At 42.8% G+C, this 9,145-nt stretch overlaps 1 long non-coding RNA gene across 1 annotated transcript; it reads left to right on the plus strand.

Annotated features, from left to right (window-relative positions):
- Nucleotides 1-1,114: 1,114 nt before the first annotated feature.
- Nucleotides 1,115-2,589, plus strand: LOC113196397 (uncharacterized). The gene is made up of 3 exons (XR_013343704.1): nucleotides 1,115-1,223; nucleotides 2,087-2,236; nucleotides 2,551-2,589. It is a non-coding gene; the product is annotated as an uncharacterized LOC113196397 (long non-coding RNA).
- Nucleotides 2,590-9,145: the final 6,556 nt, after the last annotated feature.

A 9,145-nucleotide genomic window follows, 5' to 3' on the forward strand; every position in this document is an offset into this window, starting at 1 on the left:
CTCTAGATTACTTAACTAATATAATGTAAACAGTTGTTTGCTGTATTGTTTAGGGGATAATGACCAGAAAAAAAAAAAAGTCTGAACATGTTCAGTATAGGCATATTTTGGATCCGGGTTTGGTTGTGTCTGCAGGTGTGAAACCCACAGACGTGGAGGGCCAATGGTATGTGAATGCTTAATGACATCTAAAAATCGTTGTGGAAGCATTCATAACACTGTTACTTGGAAACAACCCAAATAGCTATCAAAAGTGGAATGGATGAACTGTTATGTTAAATCCAATCGATGAAATATTATACATTAATTAAATTGAACACATCCACAAGACAGAATCTCCAACATTGAATTAAGCAAAAAAAGTCACAGAAAATAATATGCACTGTATTATTCCACTTCTGTAAGGTTTAAAATAGACAAATCTAGTTTATGGTATTAAAATTCACAATAGTGATTATTTTGGGGGGGATAGAGAGAGGAATATTATGTGTTCTTTCTTTCTTGAGCTGGGTGGTGCCTATATCATTATATGTTCACTTTATGAAAATTCACTAATGATCTGTGCACTTGGTTGTGGAATACACAAGGAAAATATATGGAACTTCCCTAAAAAGATATTATAGAAAATATTTGATGAAACGGGAACATGCTAAAATGACATGTATTATCCGATCACCAATTTAACAAAAAAAATTATGTAGATGGAGCTCTAGATTGTATGTGGGTAGAGGTAAAGATTAAATATAAATGTAGAAGACATACATATTGATGTATTAGAAAGACTGAAAACATACTAAATTATTAATAGGTGTTATCTCTGGATATTATTACTTTTATTATCACATTTCTTTGTACTTTTCTGTTTTTCAAATTTCTAAAAAAAAAACTTATAAAGTCATGAGGAATTCACTTCTGCAATGGGAGGAGTTGAGATGTGAGAGAATTTCACAGGAAGCACCCTCTGGCAGGGCGTGGAGAGGGGCAGAACCAGAGGGCAGCGGGAGGCCGGTCACGTGCTCTCCGCTCCTGCTGGAACCTCTTTCTGCCCCCAGCAGGGCCGGCTGACATCCTGGGTCTCCTGCCAGCTGCAGCTCAGAGGTCCAGAGCCAGCATCATGAAGTGGCTGCATCTCCAGCTGCTGTTGCTCCTCGGCGGGGTGGTGCTCCCAGTGTCGGGGAAATTGAAAGACAGAGTTCACTTTGAAATCGAATTTCTGGATTACCGTAGGTATTTTGGCTGGGTTTCAAAGTGAAGAGGGGATGGAAAATTAAAGGACTTTCCCCAGTCCGGTTGCAGAGAGGAGCCAGGGGTGACCATATAGAGAAACACGGGTTCTTTTTTTTAAGCCAGGATACCCAGGGGAAGTAAAATGATCCGATCTCAACCTTGAGGGTCTCCTGACACTGCAAGTAATGTGGTGTCTCTGTGTGTGTTGGGGGACTGTGGAGGCCACACTGAGTTTTTGAGGAGGTCCAGAGGATTCAGAGCTTGCAAGAGGGGGTGCCAGGAGTGTAAGTCCTTGGTTGAGTGTTCCAGGCTGAACACCAAATTGGGAAGTGGCTACTAATTATTTCTTAACACATGGCCCTTTTTTAAGGAGTTGAGTATTTCAGAGCACTGAAATACCCAGGAGAAATAGACTGCATGCCTGACGGAAGCCCTGGGGTTAAAACAAAATGAAACGGCAGAATTGGGGGAGGGTGGGGGTAGATAGTGCAGCGTGCTGAAGGAAGGAGCTCAGCTTAAAGGGCCCTTTCAGCCGGCAGCGGAGGTGGAAGCTCTGGGACCCCGCTTTTCCCACACCCCCACAGAAGGAGGATGGGGGGACTAGTCGACCTCTCGGGGCTCTTTGGAGAATTGGGCTTGGTTTCTGTGGGTTTGAATTCCATGGGGTGACTTCATAGTGGCCAGGGGAATTGAGGAGAGTGTTGGGGATTGGATCTTTATCCCAAGAATCCAAAAGACCGCTTATGTCCTTGGGTGGGAGAAGAGGGGGAGTCGACACAGGGGGTCCCTGAGCATGGAGGAGCTGATGATCGTGAGGGACACTCTTCTTTAGGGATGGAACTGCTTTTTCTCTTCTCAGTTTTATCAAGGCCAAGATTAAAATCCTGTCCCAAGACCCCTACTACCACACAGTGTGGGACCCCCTGCAAGATACACCTGGAGTGTCCTATGGACCATCTTTGCTGCGTGGCCGTGTGTGGAAAAGTCTGCATGAAGGTTGAAGACATGGGTGAGATCCCCAAAGCACCTTCCCCTCCTCACCAGGCCCCCTACCGTGGGCAGACACGCTGTCTCCCCAGTCCCGGTGTCCCGCCTGGTGACCTTTGCTTTCCCACCCTAGCCCCGGAGTCCGAACTCCACTCTCAGGCCCGTTCCTTCTGGCCAGACCCCAGGAGGCACAGTGTGGCCTCCGCTGCTCACTGGACTCAACACACCGTGAGAGAAGCCTTTGTGGCATCTCTCCAACCACAGAAAGCATTCCTGCCCCCGGTTCAGGAGGACCAGTTATGCCTAAGAAGTGCTTCTTCCCCTTCTGTCTTCCAGAGAACGAGAATCTGGGATAGAAGATCAGCAGCATGGTTTAGGGCTGAACGTGAAGTGCGGAGCCTTAAACCACAGTGAGAACTGGAGGGAACCGGGGAGTCTTGGAAGAGGACCAAGCGGCCTCCTGTGGGACCATCTCCCTGCCCCAGTTGTGGGTGGGGAAATGGGCCCGAGGGCCACGTCTCTCCTGGCTGCCAACACTTTCCCTGGGGCTGATACTTCAGCAGTCTTCCGTCCTTTCCTCATAAGTTGCTGTGTCACCTGGAACTTCTGTTTCTTTTTCTGTCCCCCAGACCTGCTCTCACTCCACCTTTTACCCAGGCCCCCAGCCCTGCCTCCTGGTCTGGCTCTCCCTATCTTCCCCGCTTTAGAGGCTTGGTCTTCTTAGCTGGGACTCCTGGACCGACTGACCTCTGGGCATTGGCTAACACCCCTGGGAGTCCTGCCTGTGTGGGAAGGCTCTTCAGTTCCTGGGGTTCTCCACCTCCCATTGTCTCAGGCCTGGGATTCCAGCACATCTCCACAAGCTACTTCCCCTTTAACTCATCCATGGAGATAAAATCTTACGTGAATGTGCAATGGGTCACCATTATTTATTCAGCCATTTGGAGTTTTCAGGGTTGTTTTTTTTTTTTTTTCAAATATAAGGGCTATTACAATAAACAACCTCCTGAGGCCTAACACGTGCCACTTTGTGGCAAGAGCCACTTACAGGAGTGGAGGGGTCCCCACCCAGGAAGGGTTAAGTCATGTGATCCAAACAGTGGAGACCAGGGAGTAGGTGACAAGGAGACCTAACAGAGTCCGCCTCGTGCTGGGAACATAACCCTGGCCACTCTGCCACTGTGACCTATTTTAGAACGGACACTCTTTTCCCTTTGTCTTCTCCTCCTGCCCTCACCATGAGGGGAGCAAGATCAAACTTCTTCCCATCCTAGGCCAAGTCCCTGTCCTTGCTCACACACCCCAGGAACGAAGGGATCCGACTTCAGGACTGAAGCCAGAAGACCTGGGGACTGGCTGGCTCGCTCTCGAGGCTACAAGTGAATGATGACCCCTGACAGGGTACATCTGGAATGTAGCCTCCTGAGTCACCTCTTTAAAAGTCACAGCCCCTGGGACCGGAGTCCCCTGCTTCTCCTCTGCTAGCAAAGCAATAAAGCTGCTTTTTTCTTTTTTCTTGAAACCTTGTCCTCATTATTGGCGTGGCTCTGGGAACGGGGACTGCTGAACTTTCAGTAGTGAAGGGACTAGTGGAAGTTCACTCAGTAAGATAAGGTGACGGATGGATGTGTATAGACCCCACCTCCACCGCACCCCAAGTTTTCTGAAATGCCTCTCTCGGGAGCTAGAGGTGTGTTCCAGGTAGAGCACACGGGGGAATAGGGCAGGAAAGGGCTCCCTGGTGTTCTCTTGGACTAGCAGGGAGCCACCGCCTTCAGCCGGTGAGCAAGTGGAAGGACACAGTGAGGAAAACTGTGGCCACCGGGTCCACAGGAGGCACACTTGCCCCCAGGTGCGCTGAGGAACCAGCCTTTCCACTTGGTTGTCTTGCTTCAAAGCCTGGAGCTAATCCATTCTGAAAGCTTCAAAAGTGGGAGGAGGTTGGAGATTGGCATTAAAGGTGTGGGCTGGAGTCCTCTGAGGGAATTCATTGTGGCTTTACTGGAAGAACTGGTCCAGAGTAAACTGCTTGGCCGTTGCAGCAGGCTTGACCAGCAGACAACTCCCACCGACTTCTCCCAGCAACACAGAGAATTAGAAGACAGAGAAATCAGTCAAGAGAAAGACAATTCAACCACAGAACTGACTGACCGCCATGTGAGGTATTCAGAAGCACTGTGCACATTCTTTTTAAGAGCACATGGAACATATTTTTTAAAGGCCTCAACAAACGTCAATAGATTTAAATCAGACTGACTACCGTGTAATTAATCCAGAAATAAATAAAAGAGCTACAACAATATTCCAAATGAGTAAAAATTAAGCAAAGCACTTCCAAGGAACCACAGGACAAAGATGAAATCATAAGAGAAATTTTTAAATAACAAATGCTGAAATCAATTATCTTTTTATCTCAAAAATTAGGTACAAGCTGAGTGCAATGGCACGTGCCTGGATTCAAGCAGCTAAGGCAGGTAAAGCAGGAGGATCACAAGTTCAAAGCCAGCCTCAGCAATTTAGTAAAGCCCTAAGTAAATTAGAGAGATCTTGTCTCAAATAAAACATAAAACTGGGCTGGGGATGTGACTCAGTGGTTAAGCACCCTGGGTTCAATCGCCAATACCAAAAGAGAGAAAGAGAGAGAGAGAGAGAGAGAGAGAGAGAGAGAGAGAGAGAGAGAGAAGTTAGGTTAAAAAATAACAAGCGAGAGCAGTGGAGCACACCTGTAATCCCAGCAGCTCGGGAGGCTGAGGCAGGAGGATCACACATTCAAAGCCAGCCTCCAGCGATTTAGCAAGGCCCTAAGCAACTTAGAGAGACCCTGTCTCAAAATAAAACCTCAAAATAACACTGGGGCTGAGGCTCAGTGGTTAAGTGACTGGTACGGAATAAATAAATACAATAAAAAAGAAAGACAAAGAAAAAGAATAACAAATAAGAAAGTAGTGGGAATAAAATTATTTAGTTTAGAACAGAAATAATAAATAGAAATAAACATAAAATATAAAACGTTCACAAAGTGCCCAATTTTGGAATAGACTAATAAAGTTGATATACCCTGATGATTAAGCAAGCATAGAAAGAGGCAAAAATAGCCAATATAAGCCAAGGAAAAGTGAACATAACTACAGATCCTACGATAAAGGTAAAGAATATTATAATTTCATAGCAATAAAAATTTAGATGAAATGCGAAAATTCCTAGAAAATTGAACATCAAATTTCTCAGAAGAAATAGAGAATGTCAATAATTATACGTATATTAAGTAAATTGAATCTAGAGTTTTCAAAGAAAACTTCAGGCTCACATGCATCATCAATGAATTCTACCAAACATTCAAGGAAGAAATAGCATTAAATCAAAATCTTCAAGAGAATAATAAAAAAGGGAGTACTTACTTCTCAGCTTATTTTATGAGACCAACATAAACTTGATCTCCCAAAATTAAAAGGACATTATAAAAACGGAAACCAGAGATCTGTTCTATAGATGCAAATGTCCAAAGCAAAATATTAGGAAATGTATTCATGACATTAAAAAAGGTAACACATATTGGGGAAATTGTTTTATTCCAGCAGATGGAAGGGAGGTGAGATAAGGTCATCAGCTAACATCTGTGGGTTGAAACCAACAAAAGGCTGTTCCACATTCCTGAGTAAATATTGAAAATTTGGCTCAAAATTCAGGTGGATGAACCCCTGGGTATCACATCCTGCTATGACCTCAATCAATCCAGAAGCCACAAATACTCCTCCTAATGGATTGTTCTCTAAACCCTAAACTCTCCCAACTTTGAGTTATCCCACCCTTCTTTTCTATGGCCAATGTAGGCTCAATGTAGACAGCTTATGCTTTTTTTTTACCCTAATTTTCATTATAAAAGTGCTCTTAGCTCTAGGTCCAGCAGACATCTTTGGAACTATTAGTACTTGACCTGCTACTAATAGTTCTGGAAACATATAACGCCTGGACCTGAACCTATTCTGGTTAACATCTGTCACAACTAAATAAAACCTTTCATTTCAGAGATCCCCAGTCACAACGAGTTTTGGTTTCACAATATTTTTATCATTAATCATGTAAATAGAATAAAAAGAAAACTCATATAATCAGTCCACTAGATACAGACAAAGCATTTGATTAAGTCAAGATCTATTCACAGGAAGAATTCTTAGTCAATTAGGAATGGGAGAGAATGCTACCTGATAAAAACTACCTTAAAACACAGCAACACTACTCTATTACAACATCATACTTGGTGAAACGTTGAAAGTTTTGCTGCTGAGATTAGGAAACAAATACCAATGTTTGCTACCATCATTTCTATTCTGAGTCATACTGGGGGTCTCGGCAAATGAAATAAAAGTAAAACCGCAAAATATATAAAAGAAGAATAAAATGCTTCATATTAAAAACAAACAAACATGAGAAACTGGGCATGGTAGTATACACCTGTTGTCCCAGCAACTTGGGAGGCTGAGGAAGGAGAATCACAAGTTCAAGGCCAGCCCAGGCAACTTAGTGAGACCCTGTCTCAAAATAGAAAAATCGTAAAAAAAAAAAAAAGGGTTTGGGGTGTAGCTCAGTGGTAGAGTAACCTTGGGATCAATCTATTGCCACCAAAAGAAAGAAGGAAAGAGAGAGAGAGAGAGAGAGAGAGAGAGAGAGAGAGAGAGAAAGAAAGAAATTGATAGGGTGATTATAATTAGATAATTATAATATACTGCATATTTCAAAACTATTACACAAATTTATATATATATATATATATATATATATATATATATATATATATACACACACACACACATATATATAAAACCAGATTGAATCAAGGAGCACTTAACCACTGAGCCACATACCCAGCCCTTTTTATTTTTTGAGACAAGTTCTCTCTAAGTTGCTTAGGGCCTTGCTCAGTTACTGAGGCTGGCTTTGAACTTGTAATCCCCATTCCTCAACCTCCTGAGCCATATTTTTATTTTCATTCAATATTTTTGTTTCTCTTGAGAATTCCTATTTGGTCCATGATCCATGAATTATTGAAAAGTGTGTTGTGTGATTTCCAAATGTTGGAAGATTTTCCTGTTGTATTTCTGCTATTGATTTCTAGTTTGATTCCATTGTGATCAGAGATACATTCTGTATGACATAACTTTACTTATTTTAAATTTGAGATCAACTTTACCATCCAGGATGCCATCTATTTTGGTTCCATGGTTATTTAAAAACAATGCTTTGTCTGCTGTTGTTGCCCAAAGCGCCATATTCTACACGTGTTTATTAGATCCCTGTGTTGGAATTCTGCAGAGAAACAGAACCAAGAGTATATACAGAAAAATAGAAGAGGACATTGATTATGGGAATTGGCTCGTGTATCAGGGGGCCAAGAAGTCCATGATTCCATCTGTGCCCCAGAGAACCAGGAAAGCTGGTGGTGTAATCCAGTCTGCAGCCTGAGAAACACAAGAACCGAGGGTACAACTCTCAGTCCAAGGTCAAAGTCCTGAGAACCCAGGGGCCCCTGGGGTAGGTCCTGGAGACTAACGGCCTAAGAACCAGAAACTCCAATATTTAAAGAATGGAGAAGACAGATGTCCCAGCTCAAGAAGTAAGAGCTTTCTCCACCTGTTCAGGCCTTCAATAGACTTGATGATGCCTGCTCTCATTGGTGAGAACAGATCTGTACCCAGTCAACTGACTCAGAGTCCAATCTTTCCCAGCAGCTCCCTCATAGACACGCTCTGCAGGGACAAAACATAGACCCCCACAGCACACCCCAGTGATCTACCCTTTCCAGCATCTCCCTACCTACCTACAGTCTCCACCTAGTTGATCCTTCAAGTTGATAATACACTGATTAGGTTAAGGCTCTTGGAACCCAATCACTTCACCTCTGAACTTTCTTGTATTGTCTCACATATGAGTTTTGGGAGATACCTCATATCTAAACCATAACAATACATAATAAATAAAGGAAGGCTGAGTTAATCTCCAGTCTACATAAAGAATTTTAAAAACATGAAAAAAATGTCCCAATCAAAAAACGGGCAAAGGCACTGAACAGAAGAACTATGACTGGTCAACAAATATATGAAAAAAATGTTCCACATCTCTAGCAGTTAGAGAAATGCAAATTGAAACTACACTGAGATTTCATCTCACTCCAGACAGAATGGAAATTATCAAGAATAAAAGTAACAGTAAAAATGAGGATGTGGGGGAAATGCTCGCTCATACATTGCTGGTGGGACTGCAAATCTGTGCAACCCCTCTGGGATGCAGTATAGAGATTCCTCAGAACACTTGGAATGGAACCACCCTCCGACCCAGTTATCCCACTTCTCACAGAACCAATGCCAAAAAACCAAAGGCCAAATGTCCTCTCTAACACGCAGATGCTAACACTCAATAAGGGGGTGAGGTGGGAAAGAACAGAAGGACTTTGGATTGGACAAAGGGAATGGAGGGAAGAAGGGGAAATAGGAATAGGAAAGACAGTAGAATGGATCGGACATTGCTATCCTGTGTTCATATGTGAACACAAGACCAACGCAACTCCACATCACGTACAACCAGAAGAATGGAAGTTGTACTCCATGTGTGTATAATATGTCAAAACACACTCCACCACCATGTATAACTAAAAATAACAAATAAAAAACGTTAAATTCAAGAAAAAGGGAAGACTGAGGGAAATATTTGCAATACATATGACAAACCAAAAGTCATTTTTCCTAATATACAAATTGAAGAGAAAATGACAAACATTTCAATCGAAAAGATCTGCACAAGCAGTTCTCAGAGAGTAAATGCAAATATCAGTAAATAGAAATACTTCGAATGTGCTGAGAGTAGATTTTAAGTGTTCCCAACACAAAAAAATAAGTATGTGGGGCGATGGATATGGCAATTACCTTGATTTTGTGAT

This window comes from Urocitellus parryii, chromosome 6, assembly GCF_045843805.1.
Source record: "Urocitellus parryii isolate mUroPar1 chromosome 6, mUroPar1.hap1, whole genome shotgun sequence".
In the NCBI taxonomy this organism is placed as follows: domain Eukaryota; kingdom Metazoa; phylum Chordata; class Mammalia; order Rodentia; family Sciuridae; genus Urocitellus; species Urocitellus parryii.